Source organism: Nothoprocta perdicaria, unplaced genomic scaffold, assembly GCF_003342845.1.
Source record: "Nothoprocta perdicaria isolate Ctin4 unplaced genomic scaffold, notPer1 scaffold_123, whole genome shotgun sequence".
Classification (NCBI taxonomy): Eukaryota; Metazoa; Chordata; class Aves; order Tinamiformes; family Tinamidae; genus Nothoprocta; species Nothoprocta perdicaria.
Genome location: NW_020454350.1, coordinates 1,700,560 through 1,717,592, shown reverse-complemented (window position 1 = coordinate 1,717,592; position 17,033 = coordinate 1,700,560). Strand labels below are relative to the sequence as shown.

Genomic DNA, 17,033 nt, shown 5'->3' with positions numbered 1-17,033 from the left:
GATCATGCATACAACAAACAACCTTCAATTTTCAGTTTTGTTCTTACAAATTCTTGCTTCTTCTCACAAATTCTAGCTTCCTTTTAAATCTACATTTATCTGCAATCTGTCTAAAAATGTGTCCAGGTACAACAAAGTGTCATTTTGTATGAATACTGAATACTAGATCATAATCAGAAGTAGATAACAAAACCAAAAATCATTTTTGGCCTCAAACTGCTACGTAGCAGAGATGGTGTTGTCATATTTTCCTTCTGTGCAGGGCAGTGATGCAAGATTTTAGAATTAAAGAAATTGTTACTAAATTTTAAAACAAAAGTACTGAAGGACAGCTTCTCTCCACAATCCCTAATGCTAAACATCTTTAAATCTTTTAAAGATTTTAAAGTACTTTTAAATCTTCAATAATCTTGTACTGAAACTCTCCAGTGTCTCCATGGAAACACAATAATTCCCCAGAGATGAGGGGAAGGTGTCACTATTGTTGCCAATATCTTTACTCAAGTTTCCCAGGAAAAAAAGGTATTTTTTTTTCTATTCTGAAGCTAAATAATGCCTTCTGAAAGTACCTCTTATACCAAAATGATGTAATATTTTATCAAAAATTATATGCCCAAGACAGGCAATGTTGTTAAAAAACAAAACAAACTCTTAAATGTGAGGATAATTAGTACACAGTTATTCAAAGACATCCACAAGCAGCCCCCTTTTGTATGGAAAAGAAATTATTAGAGGAAAAAATATGAGCCTGCAAATGTAATACATATTCCTTTCCTATGCTTTTTATGTAATCAGTATCATTATGTTACCTAATGACACCAATTATTTAAAAATTAAGCACACAGTACTGCATACTTCATATTTATAATATTCAAATGGAGTTGCTATCTGCAGCACTTCAGGGGCAGACATCCTTTAATAAATTCTACATGTGCCTTCGGTATTTTCTCTAGGGTTGTATTTTTTTAATGCTTACTCTTTTAGTGGGGAATCTTAAACATAAAAAATTAAAAAGGTCAATTTTATGATGAAACACATGAGCCTGGATATTCTAAATGGCACCCTAGACTACAGAAGCTAATTGCTTTTCAGCAGAAGAACTCTCTTAAGTGCTCACAATGGAAACAGGTTCATGTGAAAAGCAGGATGCATCTCTCCTCAGCTCCCTGGTCTGCTGGGACTTGTGGAGATGAGTGACATTCTGAAAAATAGCAGTCACCTAGAGCCTGTTAATATTATAATTAAGTGAAAGTACAATTATGACTGTCTTAATCCATCTGTCTGTATGTATCTGCTCCACTTCCAATCACCTGCTTTGGTCACAGGTGTACTATTATGGAGATGGAGTTGAAAAAACCCAACCACATGGATGTTCCAAATTGCTGTATATCCTTCCATTGCAGTTTGCTTCTCTCTGTAGCTTTAGTGGGGTTATTTTTCAGAAGGGAGAGCAAAYAAAGGCCACATATTGCATGAAGTATAGCCAAAGTTCCTCTGCATGTGGYATTTGGCTGAATGATGCCCAAATTTATGTCTGCATATTGCAATTTTGAAAATTGCCATTTATGTAAAATGAGAGTAAAAAACATAACAAATGTACTATATTTTGCTAAAATGTGTAAAGTTTAGTAATGTTTACTAGCTATTGGATACCRTATATAAAACTAAACAAACATAACTTTAGTAAACAAACAAAAACTTATATTATGTAGGTCTACAAAGACAATCTGGATTTATATGATATTTAGAAAGTTATCTTCTAATTTCAACCTGGATGACATTTGATACTAAAAATGGTCAAACTGAGAACCTGTAATTATATCTGATACGATCATTTTACAATAGCATCAACAATCAAGCAATAACAGCTACAAAAAACACCACTAGCAATACCTTTTCATTTTAAATAATAAAATTCTAACCGAACACAGGTGATGTTTTTAAATTTTAGTTGGTTAGACATGAAGAAGAATGCTGAATGGTTTTACTATTTAAACATTTACTATTTCTAGCTGACAGCTGTAGGTTCTCACTAGTTCTTCGCTATTCAAGTGAAACAAGTCACTCACAGTATGAATTTGATGATGAATTTTCCGTATGATTTTCATAATTTTATTCATTATGAATTCATAATGAATTTCAGCATAAACTTCACCATGTAAGTTCTTGATTTGACAACTGCTCTGTGTAGAGAATACTAGATTCTACAGTTGGTATAAAAAGAAGATCAAAAGCTCCTCATAMATAGTCATACTGAATATTAAAATCCATTTAAAAAATTAGCTGAAAAAGAGTTTTTGAAGATAACTGCAGTGAATGGAAAGCAGTAGTAGGTTCTTGGACACTTTCCCAAATTRTTTTTTTACCAACTTAATAAATGAAACCTTGAACTCATGTGTATGAATCTGATGTTAGAATCCTGTTAACCTAGAGCTGTTTAGATTTTGATCCAATATTTAAAAGAAGCAAAATATTAAGTTAGTGTGCATTAAATGCTAAAGAGTCTTGGATGGTAACTGTCTCCTTATGGGCAATATAACATGTTTTAGAAGCTTCAATAAAATTCTTGTAACTTTCGGGCTGACAATCTGTTTGGGATACAAAAGTCTTCCAGGTGTGTTCAGCAAACTATTACTTTTTAATTTTCATAAATTATTTTAGTATATGAAACTAGAGAAAGAATTTAAAAGCTTGTGAATGATCTATACAACTGCATAATCTAAATTGAAAATGCCACTGAGTCACTCTGTGAGAAGGATAATGATGTAATCACATTTAATTCTTCAAAATTAATTCTGAGATTTACTCAAAGAAGAGTATGTGCTCTCTGAGGAATGTTAAATAAATAGTCTTTTGCTCTTAAGTGTGATTCACATCTCCCACTACTCAAAGTGACTTCCAGTAAGTGTACAAAAAGACTATACGTTCAATCTGTAAAAAAATCTGTTAACTTTTTTTATATTATGGACAATTACACAGAAAAGGCACAAGAACRTGACTCGTGTCATTCTCATTCTAGGTTTTTTTTTAATTAAAATGAATCACACATCTTAAGGAAACTGAACAGTTACTCAAAAGAAACACTTCAGAACACAGAATTTGTTCATCCTTGATATTTAAAAATGGTTCAATTAAGTGAAGTCTCTTTCAGGTAATCCTTAGGCTCATATAATCACTAYGAACATTGTGGTAACAGTACTACTTCCAAGAAGATCTGAAAAAGACTGAAAAAGCAATATATCGCTTACCTATGTTTTACACAGAACTACTACCATGATATTTAATGACATGAGACTCTTTCAGGCAGTCAGAACTTCACAAATCATAAAGTGGTAAATGTGTAAATGGCATCTGGAACRGATCTGGTATTTTAGAAAATGAGAATATGTTTAGTTCATGCAGTTTATGTTCCTGTAAAATTTGCTGCATTGTTATAATTTTGATCATTGCAGCAGGAAGCAATAACCATGGCAAGAAAGAGCTAACAGACAGTGAAAAAAAAATCCTTTTCTTGTGACACACAATGATTTTAGAAATGTCTTTACAAAGCACAAAGCCACAGAAAGTTAAAATGCCGGTTCAGACAGAGCACAAAACAATGATTTAGGAGATTAATGCTTTTGAAGACTAAATCAATTCATGCAGTTAGCAACAGAAAATGTTTGCAAGAGTCCAATGCAATCTTTGAAGTGCATCTGGGTTATCTGTTTCATACAGTTGGTATCCAGACACAGCAACATTTCTGCAGACATTTCTAAAGGAGAGTCAGGAGGCTGTCATSTGAAAATAAGGCAGGCACCACCAGCTGATACAGCAAATGCCAAGTGGCTATTTAGCAGTGCCAGCTCACACACGACTTGCACAGAAAAATAGCCCCCTCTCTTCTGTTTGTATCTAAATCTTCAGGAAACTAAATCACTTCCTAAAAGCAAGGATGGAGAGAGCAGTCTATTATTCCCTGACAGACCACGAAGTATTGTCCATATTGACAATCTGTTTTGTATAGGCAGGCTGCAGAAGCAGTAAATCCTATTCACCTCTTCAAAGTCAAATGAAGACATTTAGAAAACAGAACAGCTATTACACACAGTGGTGCAAGAAGACCGTATCAAAGGGAGGTTAAATGGATGCACTAGCTATTAGATTATGCACAGTTACAACTGGAAAATCCCCCAAACCCTTCTATCACCTGCTAATGCCCTTCAGGATATTAATTATATCACCCAGTCTAACCAGCTGACCATTCAAATACTATGTTCTGTCCTGTCAGTGCTAATTTTCTGGATAGAAAAATCAATTTTCATGCTAACAGGACTGCTATGGAAATGCTTATATTTTACTACGACCTCACTAATGCACACTTTCTCTACCCAAAACATATGGCATTCAGTGTGTACAGACTACTCTGGAGATTTACTGTAATTATGTCATGATGTGCTTATTGTTATGGATTCAGCAGCCTTTCTGCATCTCTACCTGCTTTGTTCAAGAGCAGCTGCTAGCTTCAAGCTGTTGCCTGCTTCCAGCAGCAGAAGCTGAATGAAGGAATGCTTTCTAGGGAAGACATGTTTTGAAGCAGATATACTGACAATAAACCAAATTCACTTGGGAAGCATAACATTGACTGGATAAAAGTCGAGTAATCATTCTATGATAATTTACTGAAACTGGGTGCAATTTGCTTTAAAATGAAAATTCCCCCTGCTGCTGGTGTTAGACTTGGAGGCCTTTAACTGATAAAAGTGTGGCATTTGCTTTTATGAAGCAGCTGATCTTTGGAGATTCATTAAACCKCATTATTTCTTCTTATGCATAAGTGACTATTAATACTAACTCACTGAATGTGAGGAATGGGAAGAAAAGGACTGTCTGAAACAAGATTTGACAGTCCTTCTGTAGCACATGCTTTCTGTGCTCATCGGGACTGTACATGTTGAACACACATACTAACAAAGCATAGATCTCTTGATAAAATGGGGAGTGCTTAAGAAGAGACTGACAGCTCAATTTCTATCATGGTTTCTGTTATGAAGCAGCAATATGTATTCTGGAAGCACCTCTGCCAACAGTGGTGAGAGCTCATATGCAGAGAGAGGCCCAAAGGGTCTGACCCCTTGTATCTTTGTCACCCATGTGCCACTTCTAAACTGAGCAAGCCTACCTAGAAAATGGAGGTGCTTGAATCTAAATTGGAGTCAGGGAACTGTATCTCAGGCTTAGTTTTATTGTCCTTGATCTTTAGGAGAAGAGTATGTGTCCCCAGGAGTCAGTCCTCAGTCTAGTCCTGTTCAATTTATTCATCAATGACYGGGATGAAGGGATGGAGTGCTCCCTCAGCAAGGTTGATGATGATACCAAACTGGGWGGAGTAGCTGATACCCCTGAGGGCTGCGCCACCAGCCAGAGGGACCTGGACAGACTGGASRACTGGGCAGTGAGAAACCTCATGAAGTTCAACAAGGGCAAGTGCAGGGTCCTGCACTTGGRGAGGAATAACCCCGGACACCAGTACAGATTAGGGGTGGACCTGCTGGAGAGCAGCCCTGCAGAGAGGGACCTSGGTGTCATGGTGGATGACAAGATGACCATGAGGCAGCAGTGTGCCCTGGTGGCCAAGAAGGCCACCGGGATCCTGAGGTGCATTAAGAAGAGCGTCTCCAGAAAGTCAAGGAAGGTGATCATCCCCCTATACATAGCCCTGGTGAGGCCACATCTGGAGCACTGTGTCCAGTTCTGGGCTCCCCAGGACAAGAGGGATGTGGAGCTGCTGAAGAGAGTCCAGCACAGGGCTATGGGGATGATCAGAGGCCTGGAACATCTGCCCTATGAGCAAAGGCTGAGGGAGCTGGGCCTGTGCAGCCTGGAGAAGAGGAGGCTGAGGGGGGACTTAATCAGTGTCTATAAATACCTCAAGGGAGGCAGTGAGGAGGAGGGGGTGACCTCTTTTCAGTGGTGGCCAGTGATAGGACTAGAGGAAACGGCCACAAGCTGAGGCACCAAAAGTTCCACAGGAACTTAAGGTAAAAATTCTTAACAGTGAAGGTGACAGTGCCCTGGAACAGGCTGCCCAGAGAGGTTGTGGAGTCTCCTTCTCTGGAGATATTCACAACCCGCTTGGATGCCGCCCTGTGCTGCGCTCTGGGTGACCCTGCGTGAGCAGGAGGGTTGGACTAAATGATCTCTAAAAGTCCCTTCCAACCTTAAATATTCTATGATTCTATAGGGAAGGTAAAATGGTTAATCAGTCAGATAGAACAATAGACACAMAGAGTGTTGGAGATTCCTCTGTTGTGCTAGTGTTCTGCTGCCCTTCCTGGAAATAGCAGCTATTAATATTTTATTGACTTGAACCTCTGGGGTRGATTCCAGATGTTACTACTTGATCACTCTCTACATTTAAAGATAAATATATTCTGTCATGTCAATACTTACTTCCCACATATACCAGCAGCCAAATGCCCCTTTGAATTTTGAAATGCCTTTTTGCCTCTGGTTATGACACTGCACACAAGTGATAATTTCAGATTCAAGGAAAGCCTGGACATCAAAAATAAATAAATAAATAACAGAAAAGAAAAAAGCAGAGGAAAAGTCTCACCTCTACATTGCTAATCTATATACATTTCACTAATCTATATATATTAGAAGCTAACTATTTCCTCTTCTATGTTCAAAATAGAGTGGAAATAAAATTATCAGAGCTCAAGAGTAGAGTTAAAAGAATTTTATCTTCTATTAAAAAACTTCGTTCAATTGGTTTTGGAAGCATAAGTTGCTTTATACAAATCACTTTCAAGCAAGTGAGTACTGAAAAACTGGTATCTAAACAGGTCTGAAGTTCACTTGGGTGGTGCTCCTAAGAAGTACATCTTGAAAGATCCCCCAAAACAATAGCAGAGCATAAATACGCTGTTGACTGCCCAGCTAGTGATGAAAATATCATCTGTTAAAGAAATGTGGAGAATTTGTTGGTGTCCACTCAGAAAACATGCAAAGAACATTCCACCTCTGCTTTTAAGGGAGAATCTTTTCCTTCATTTGGATGGAACAATGATACTTGTCACTAATGAATATCACCTGTCACCTGAAATCTTGGCTTCATCTTGAAGCTCCAGCAAATTCATGACAAAAACTCATCTCAGACTCTCTCATTAGAATTGCCACATTGGAGAAGGCTGAGATGTTGTTTTGCATGCTATGTAAGCATTAGAAAATGTTTTTTTTATCCTATAAATAATGGATTTTTTTTCCCCTCCAGGTTACTAGATTACAGCTCATGTTACTCTCCTGCAGTCCATGCTGTGTGGCCACATCTTGAAAGCTAGAGACTGGGTATTGCTACAGCTTTAGTAATCCCAGATTCTCAGCGTGTGATTGTCATGGCATTGTAGATGTGTGGCAGTGTAAAGAGATATACTGGCAAATGAAATAATCCAGAGACTATCTCTTGGCCTAAAGGCTAACCGGTATGACACAGCTTATATGTGTCAACTAAGCTCTTTTTATCCCCAGGAACAAGGTGACTGTATCCAAACTTTCTGTCAGGAATGGTCCCTAGTACCATTGTGTGTACGAACCACACAACCACATCCAGACATCATCTGGCACAGTGGTAATGGGTCTGCGTGAGTGTTAAAGAGTGTGTCTGTTCTTGCACTTGTCTTGTGGGCAAGTACAGGTAGACTGTGGAGTCCAGAATCCAGGAAAGCAGTCAGCAAAGCTAGCAGGAAACAAGGTACTRTTTTGATTATATCTTCTCTGCACTTTAAAAGATGTGCATTGACATTAAGATAAAAGATTTCAGTGTTGATGCTGTTTCCATGAGAATYCTATTTCTTCAGAACCTTCCCAGCTGGATCTGCTACTTAGATTGCACGAGGAACCTCAAAGAGCAAAAATAATATGAGCATTTTAATGACTCAGTTTCTTGGCCTGCCTCAGATATTTATTCCAAGGGTCCTAAGGTACATAGTTACCATAAAAACTTAGATACTTTGGTCTGGAAGGCAAAAGTCTTGTCCATGCTGTAAAATACAGGAAAATATTACAGAATTCATAACACAATGTTATGATTCCTATTCACATACTCATAAAAATAAAGGAAATTTAAATGCTTAGGCTTCTATTTCCGTTTTCTGTAAGTATAGCTTTTTTGATGTTGCTTTTTCTGTTTTTTTTTTTTTTTTNAGGAGTAGTTGGCTCCATCAAAAGCAACTAACTTTTTTATTTTTAATAGAGTTTTAGGAATTTACCTTACATTTACCAGTACCTTCTATATAGATTCAATTACAACGCATGTAAGTTGTGCAGCTTACAGTTTTTTATTTGGTGAATTTAACAGACCAGATTTTTTCAACTGAAGGCTTGTGAGTACAATTACTGTGACTAAAGCTAGGCAATATATAATTCTACATTTTTATTGATAATGCTATACTTTCATGAGCTCAGTTAATCTTTCGCATAGAAAGCTGTGCTGACAGCACACAAAAGTGAAACATAAAATGTGCTATAGAAATTTCACCACAAATTCCTCTAGGAACCAGGTGGCCTTTTCTACATTTTTAGAAAAATATCTTATTCACATGTTGCAGTTGGCAGCATAGTTTATCAGTCCCTCTCATATTTAGAAAGGGTGCTTTAACTCCTGAACTGAGGTGCCCTGCTTTCAGTTCTGTTGATTCTCATGGTGTGTGGAGCAAAATGGCAAAATGATGCTTGTCATTATTTGTCTGTCATATTTGCTCGCAGAAGCACAAGGCAGTACTTAATGTCATCAAGACTACTGATACCAGTGATACTAAGACATACCTGTACTGTGCATATTTCTATATTTTAAGCAGCAGCATCATTCCAGTGTTTATTATAACAGCCACATCATCTCAAGGAAGAGGCTGGTGAACTAAACACCTGATTATGACTTTTCAGCACAAAGAGGAATTCCTTTCTATTTAACTGTGCAGTATAATTGAATACTTGTGATTACCAGAAGCTTATTGATTTTTTTTTTTTGTTGCTCTTCTTTCTAGTATTCCTATATATGTGTGTCTAAAGCAGCTACAATTAGAGTATTTGGTTTCTCCACCATGCAAATTCACTTGTAGAGATTATCCAAAGAAAGAAAATAAGATTCTTTATCCTGAATCCAAGATTCTTTATCCTGAATCTCTTCAAAATTTGAAAATCTTGTAGGTGCTTATCAAATCCTAGGTAAAAGGACACCAATCTATGGCTTTGAGCTGCAGTTAGCCAGAAGGAGTACACAAGCGGTTCCTATGATAGGACAGTGTCATGCAAACAGAGGCAGGACTGTGCTATTTCAGTAACCAAGGAATAATTTATTATTTCCCCCCTCAGCTGTGGGAGGAAGGAAGCCAGCAAGCCAGCAGCACACACAAGTGCAGCATCTCCAGCATCACATAGCCCCAGGACAGCCATGAGGCACTGAACCCAGGGAACCATAATCTCACTGCTGTACCATCCCTTTAGGGTCAGACAAACTGGTCACTCTGACAACAGATTCAGAGTCCTCTATGTGAAGGAATACATATGAGATAGTCGAGCCAAATTGTTTGGAAACTTCCCTCYGGCCTCAAAGTAATGAGTCTGATGTTGAGTTCTTGGTTATCACAATTCTGATCCCCAAAGAAATCACACCTTGGCTAGTGCAAGAAGAGGCTATGTGAGAAGCTGAGCTGCTGCTTCCAGTCTTAGCTCATGCTGGTGCTGTTGCTTCTCATTTAGTCAAGGAAATAAATTTCTCAGAAAAAATTCTGTACACACTGATCAGGTACTCTATTTAAAGCTGAATTCTCTCCACTGAGTTGGAGCAAACTTGTTTTCACACAATTACCATATAACTTAGCTTTATATGAGCCCAGTTCATTAAGAAGGGAAGCTTTTAGGTAAATGAATGAGTGCAATTCTACTTACAAAGCTCCCTGCTCATTAAAAAACAGTTTATGCTTTGATGTGTGCAATTCAGTTTTCTGCAAGGATTGGTGAAGAAAAGCAGGTAGAATTTGATAGAAGCAACAACAGATAACATGTGTAGGCATAAAGAAATCTTTCCTTACAGTAATCCTTCAAAACACTAATGACATATGCCTTAACATTATTGTCAAACAGARAAACAGCAATACACTGCTCTGAGGCAATGTCAAAGAAGCCTGAACCTGATGTTGCTCCTCTTCTAACATGGCATGACAGTGTTATTAAATTAGCACTTTACAATGATTCATACCCTCTTCCCATTGTGCTCATTCTGCCCAGTCCTGTTGTGAAGAACTAGCCTGTCTAAAGTACCAATCTATGTCATTTAGAATCAATTTTCTTTCAATCACTGCGTTGCCCTAGAAAGGAACTCCACCTTAATTAAATAATGTTATTTTCCTCCATTAGGTTCAAAGAGTTGTAAGTTGATTACATGAGCTCTCGTCTCTTTTTTTTCACATACAAATATTCTCACCACTAGACAATACAACAGGGGCAGCCAGTATGCAAGGTAGGAGCATGGGCGTATGTGTGTGTGTGTCTAAGAGATGGAGGCTGCTATTAAAAAGGAAGTGGGAAAACAATATTAACACAGGAAATTCCAAGGGCTTTTATGCACAAGACCTACTTATGTGCAGGCCTGATGAGCCTCTATGTTGGCTAGAAAGGAAAATGGCATCAAGCTTAGTTATTATTGTAAATAGATGATCTATATGCCACATGCAATCAGCAAAAGTGAAACCTGAAAAATAAGAATCTAATGCTGGTTATGACTATAGTTGATCAGAATTTTTCCAAAAGCTTTGTCTTTTTGCTTTAGCAGGAAGCAGATCTGATGTTTGTTCTCATTTGCTTTTTTTTTAGAATATCCATCTATACATATTTTAGGCATTAGAATGAGATATGCTGTTTTATTAACAGGGCTCAAAGCTTAAGTCAAGCAGTGAAACTTCCTAAGAGACCATCCATCTGAATTCAGTTTCAAAATTTCACTTTCCTCTTTTCCTGCCTTATAGGAKAATTTTCCCACTGATAGCACAAAGTTAACTCATTATACTAGTTCACAACCCATTTCAGGACTTTTCTATCATGCCTATAAAAAGCTGACAAGAGTCRAATAGAAAATATACTGAAGCTGCAAGTTAGTATCCCCTCTCTGTTTTCTTTCTCCATTTTTCTGGTTGTCTTGATGGTTTTGGATGTAGAACATAAGTTCTTTGGGACAGGAACTGATGTTTTGGGAAAGGAACTGACACCCAGCACAGTTGGCAGCTTTTAGGTGACGTATTATTAGCAGCATATTTGAGTCAAACATATACAGCACCAAGGTCCAAAGCACAAGAAGATGTCAAGTTAGGAAGATTTCTATGAATTTACGTCTTGCTCCCACTACTCAGCACTCTCACTTCTTTGTCATTTTGCACTGAAAGAACTGCAGATAGTAGTCAGTGTAAACTATTTTTTTCTGATTTGTTTCTAATATGAATTTCAGAGACTAATTAGGAGTTTATCCATACTTCCACTCTCAAGTAGCAAAAGCCACAAAGCAAACTAAAAAAGAAGTGCTAACTAGATGGCAAGTGATGAATTCCCTCTCTTTGTATTCCCATCTCTCCACAAGGGCATAAGAATATTTAATGTCATCTGTAGTATGTTARCATTAAGGATTTCTAGACTACCTTATTCTAAATATTACTAATCTTGGAGAGAATCTGGGAGCATTACAACTAGTCTTCTGTCCTAAGTGTCTAAATATATACATGGACTACCTTGCTGTACTGTTTGATTACCTAGCAACATTTAATGGAATTATCCTTGCAACACTTCTGAGATACGTGAAAAATATTATTTGCATAGTACAGACAGAAAGTGGCACAAGAGTTCAGCAGCCTCGCAAAGGTTACACTTTAAGTCTGCAGCTAAAAAGAGATTTGGAAACTAGCTTCCTAACTATCTCGTTTTATTAGCACATGTTAATAATACAGTTATGTTTTGTGATGTTTTAAATCAGCCTGAGAGTATCACATCTTGAAAGGTATTATGCATGATGCAGACTATGCAGAATCCAAAGTAGTATACATTTACTGTAACTAGTGTGGATGGATAATTACCTATTACAATTATTTAAAGCATGAAATAATAATTTTAATGATTGTATGATGCATATATTCAAGTACCAATACAGGAAGGAACAAAAAGGAATTAAGACTAATATACAGCATATAAAAAGTCAGTGGACAAGATCACTTTTAAAATGGTCAATACTTATATGTAATAGTTTACTTAAGGTTTTATTTATTTGGTATGTAAGTTACCATCAATAACGTAGATATAGAACATAAGAAATGTCTTTTCCCACTCGTTTTACTGGAATAATGTTACACAGTTCATCTTTTCGAGGGCTATATAACTAAAAACTAAATTGGCTAAGGTGATGCCTTCACATTAGTCTTATTCCCATAACTCAGGCACTTAGTTCCACTAAAATCAATAGAGTCGTGAGTGTGTAAGTGAGAAGTAAAAGACAAGCATAATAAATACTCTAAATCCTACGTTGGCAAATAGATATGTAATTCTGTCACATTAGCTCCATAGCTGATCTTTTATTTGCATATTTTCAGAGTTTTGATCTACAAATGGATTTTAATTTGTCGACTTTTGCAAGAAAAGCCTTGTGGGAGTGGGGGCAGGTCATGCATAATCAAAGAGAAAAGCACAGGCAGAAGGAAGATGTAGAGAATCTGAGCTCCATTTCTGTAAGAAATGCAATTACTATTATTATAACTTGCTTGTACCACACAAAGGTCTTATYGCAGTAGGTGTCATCCACATTTAGTGTTTTTTCCAAGAGGTCCCTGTCTATGCATATGGCACAGTCTCTTAATTTAAAATTCACTTAATTTAAAAATGTGGAATTCTTTCTTTTCTCACTATTTCACTCAAGAAGCATAGAGAGGTGAAATGCTTTTCTTAAGGTCACAGTGGTATATCTGGAAGGTGAAGTCAGTGATCCAAAACAAATTTCAGGCTCTTAACTGCAACAACTTTCCATTTGCTGCTCTACAACAAGAGTTCGGTAAATGCACATATGAAGAAAATTTTCTATAGGACCCATAGCTAGAGTTGGGCATTAAGTGGGTGCAGATGCCTGTGAAACTGTGAGCTAGTGACCATTTTCTGACCATGTGGGCTCACTGGGGTCCCTACACTGTCCATGATCTCTGTTGCTTATGTCAAGGTTAGGAGTGTACACTCCTCRTTGTAACCCTTGCACCTTGAGCACTGTCTTCACCAGGCTGAAATCGCAGCTCTTTCTCCTATCGTTTTGGGGAACTTTCATTTCACATCCTCTCTGTGGAAGGTATGCAGAATGCAACTCAGATTTCACAAACCGGTAGCAAATCACATGTCCATTACTACAAGTGACCTCATTCTTTACCTGGAACAATCATCTCCAGAGATCAGTAATTTAAGGATATTCATCCTTGATAACCCAGGAGTTCGCAAAATGAAATAGCTTTTCTGATGTAAGTAGCAAGAATCAATAACCATTAAGCACATAAGGACACCATAATATATGGAGCATATGAGTGTCTGAGTCACTTCATCACCAGAACAGTTAATTCTGGCAATATGTAGGCATCAGAAACAGTCAGAAATTTGGTTTACCCACAAAACATGGATGGTCCAGGTGTTCAGATGTCATAGCTGCATAAATGGGGCTTGCCTAGGAGAGAATGAGCAAAGTGGAGAATTTGCCCAGTACGAGAGCACAGACTGCAGGGAGGATTAGCTTTGTGCAAAAAAAAAAAAAAAAAAAAAAAAAAAAGTGAATTAGCTGTGGCTGCTGTGGCTGAAGCTATACATTTTTCCTCACGTATCAACACAGCATTAAAGATAAAAAAACAAACAAACATTTTTTGACAAGTTGGCAAAGCTAAGATTTCACCTTCTCAGATTCAGTGATGTGTTCACTGAGAGTTGGGAAACGGAGGGGGAGGAAAGAAGGGAGTCATCTCTAGAAATGTCTTCTCCACATCTTTTCTCAGGGCTTTTCCTCAGGGTTTCACGCAAAACAGAACAAATCACGACCTTAGCAGTTCTGCTCGGTTTAATACAGCTGCATGCTGCAGGTGGTGCCCTAAAAATATGTTTGTTTATTTTGCAGCACTGCAGGCTGCAAAGCTGCACTTAAGAATGAAACAGATTCTCCTCCCTCATGCTTTCCCTTCCCTCRCTTTGAACTTCCCCTCTTTCTTTTTAACTTGGTGGAAGGAGGTTATAGGAAACACAGAGATAAAATGATAGCAATGAGTCTCAGCTCAGTCTGAAAAGAAGCAAATAGGAGGTATCGATATGCAGCACAAAATTAAAAAAGACAAGCATAGCATGTGACACTAAGATTTTGGTACAATATCATTTCAGAAAAGTATGCCAAGAATGAAAAGCTCCTATGAAACTATCACAGGAACTGATTGAAAAATTGACAGTTTTTTCAAAATAGAGATCCATAAACAGGAAACRAAATCAGTTAACAGCTGAGCAAGAAGTAAGGATGTGCTGAAATGGAAATGGCTACAAGACAAGTATAAAAGTGCATAAATGGTAATATTACACATCTCTTATGCCTGGGTTGATATACTGATGGGATCTATCATTGCTGTGGCCTCTCATCTGTGCCAGTCAAAGAAATGGGTGCTCTGTCATGGACAAGGAAGCAACTGTAGCCCCATTATCACTGGTTATTCCAGCAGTGTTTTGTATACATAGCTGCTAAATAACCAAATCAGGATAATCCTCATTTTATCAGTGTATCTATACCCGCTCTGTAAAGTACCTTTCTGCAGTCCTTGAAATATGCAACAACCCATCTGCAGCTTTTCTTTTTAGAAAGTATACAATGATGGAGCTTTTATAGCTTTTATGTTACCTTTCATATTCTTTCAACTAACTATTTCATAGCAACTGTCACATCTATACAGAGTCTAACTTTCTGTAGCTGGATTCCTTGTGAGCTTGCTAACAAGCTGTACAAAATAAACTCAACATAACATTTTCAAAGACTGGTATAAGTGGACCTCAGTGAAGCGGAATTTCCTTTATCGGTAGGCCGTAGGAAACATCCTTAAAAATGCACTAACAGTCTATCAAAAAGCCAAGATCAACATTAGCTTGATCATTGCCATGAGCATACAGAAATACAAATGGAAAGCATGTAACCAATTTGTAGGTAGCAATTTATAGTTTTACAGTTAAAATGCATGATCCACTGAAGTGTCTCTAAAAGAAAATTGAAGGGAAAGATTAACTTATTTTTACTAACTGGAGATAAATCTGATCCAAGACTTGGGCTTGCTGAAAGCTAGTTTTCTGAAAACTAAGCAATAGCTACTCTTCCAACTTTGCGCTATATGTCACGGAGCAGTACCAGGTAATTCCTCTGTTTCTCACCACATTTATCACAATTGTTACTTTTTACTAGCACTTCTATTAGAACTCCATTCAGAAAAGTGAAAATGATGTATATGCAAGCATTAAATACCAGATTTGGAAAACTGTCCTATATTTTTAACACATWGCTCTTCACCTATGATAATCACATTAACAGTAACATGAATGGAAATGTAAAAAATCTTTAGTTGGCTACAGCTACCAGATTACTGATGTATTTTTGTTCTGAGCCTTTCCCCTAGCTTGCAAAGAATGGCCTTATCCAGCAGCATAGCTCTGTTTAGGCACAGATACACAAAAATCCTTGTTGCATGGTGCTTGTGTTGAACCATGTCCTTGAGTTTCCTGTTCATCATTCATTACACACAAAAAATAAGACAGAAAATAAGCTTGGATACCTCATTTCAAGGTAAGCCTGAGTCATAAAAATTGGTTGCAAATAAAGTTACAAAGTTATTTTGATAGTATTTATTTAGTCAATCTGGTTTCTTTGCACTTTGTCTCTTTTCCATCAGTTGTAGCTTGCAAAAACTGCAGTTGTGAACTGTCTGGAGCAGGGACTGTTTTTATCTTATTGAACTGTCCAGTGTCTGCCTCGCTAACAACTTGATCAGAGCCATTTCTTTCTGCTGCAGCTTGGCCTCCTGGAGAGCCCAGAGGAGGTCCAGCTCGACTCCAATGAAGGGAGGTAGCGGCGCTTTCAGGTGAATCAGCTACTAACTGCTTATATGTGGAGCTGTCACAGAGATGTATTGACAGAGATGTATTTTCCTGACCTCACCTGATACTTGGCCATTTACAGTAAGACTGGGGAATAGATAGATGAACTTGCTCACCTCTGGGGTAGCTGAGGGCCATGTTCTTCTCTGTTATGGGCTATCCAGCTGCCTTACATTAACTCCTGCATCTGGCAAACTAAATTTCCTCTCTTGCTAGTACTGTCCTTCTCTGAACAACGCTCTGGAATCTGGAATCTTCTGCACAAAAATGTATATAGTGGCAATCATATACCCAGGCACTGAACCAAATTTATATATAGACATGGTTTTATTTGCAATCAGGTATCTGTACATCCGCACCTGGGCATAAAAGTGTATGCATCACTAGGCCCTATATAAAAAAAGCAGCTTGCCATTCAGTGTAATTAAGTCTGTGTTTATATCAACCTTTCGCCTGAGCCAGAGTCATCAGAAAGAAAAATGATTAGTGCAGGTAAATATTGTTTAAGACCTATTAAATTCCCCAACCATTACAAGCTGTTTTTTACCGCTCATAAATTTTCCTCAGTGTAGCACTGGATTCTTGCCCTCATAAAAAGATCAAGATTTCTGCTTTTGCCTTCATGCAAATAACATTTTTTTTTCTTTTGAGAAGAACCTTTCCAATTCTCCTGAAGGGTATATTGAATAATGGTCAGTTTTGCTGATTTAAGAAAACATCAGGCTTTGACTACTTAGATATGAGATATAAAATGATCAATACATCTGTTTTTACTATGAAAAAATGTCTTTTTCATATTATTTTTGGCTTTCATGGCAATAGCAATAGCCTTAGCTGTTTATTTTCTCATAACTGATATATTCTAGTGTAAT

The 17,033-nt window shown here is 37.5% G+C and overlaps 1 protein-coding gene across 4 annotated transcripts in view; it reads right to left on the bottom strand.

Moving 5' to 3' along the window:
• The window catches only part of NKAIN2 (sodium/potassium transporting ATPase interacting 2), a 280,639-nt gene that overhangs the window by 60,230 nt on the left and 203,376 nt on the right, over positions 1–17,033 (bottom strand). The gene's annotated exons all lie outside the window — the stretch shown is intronic.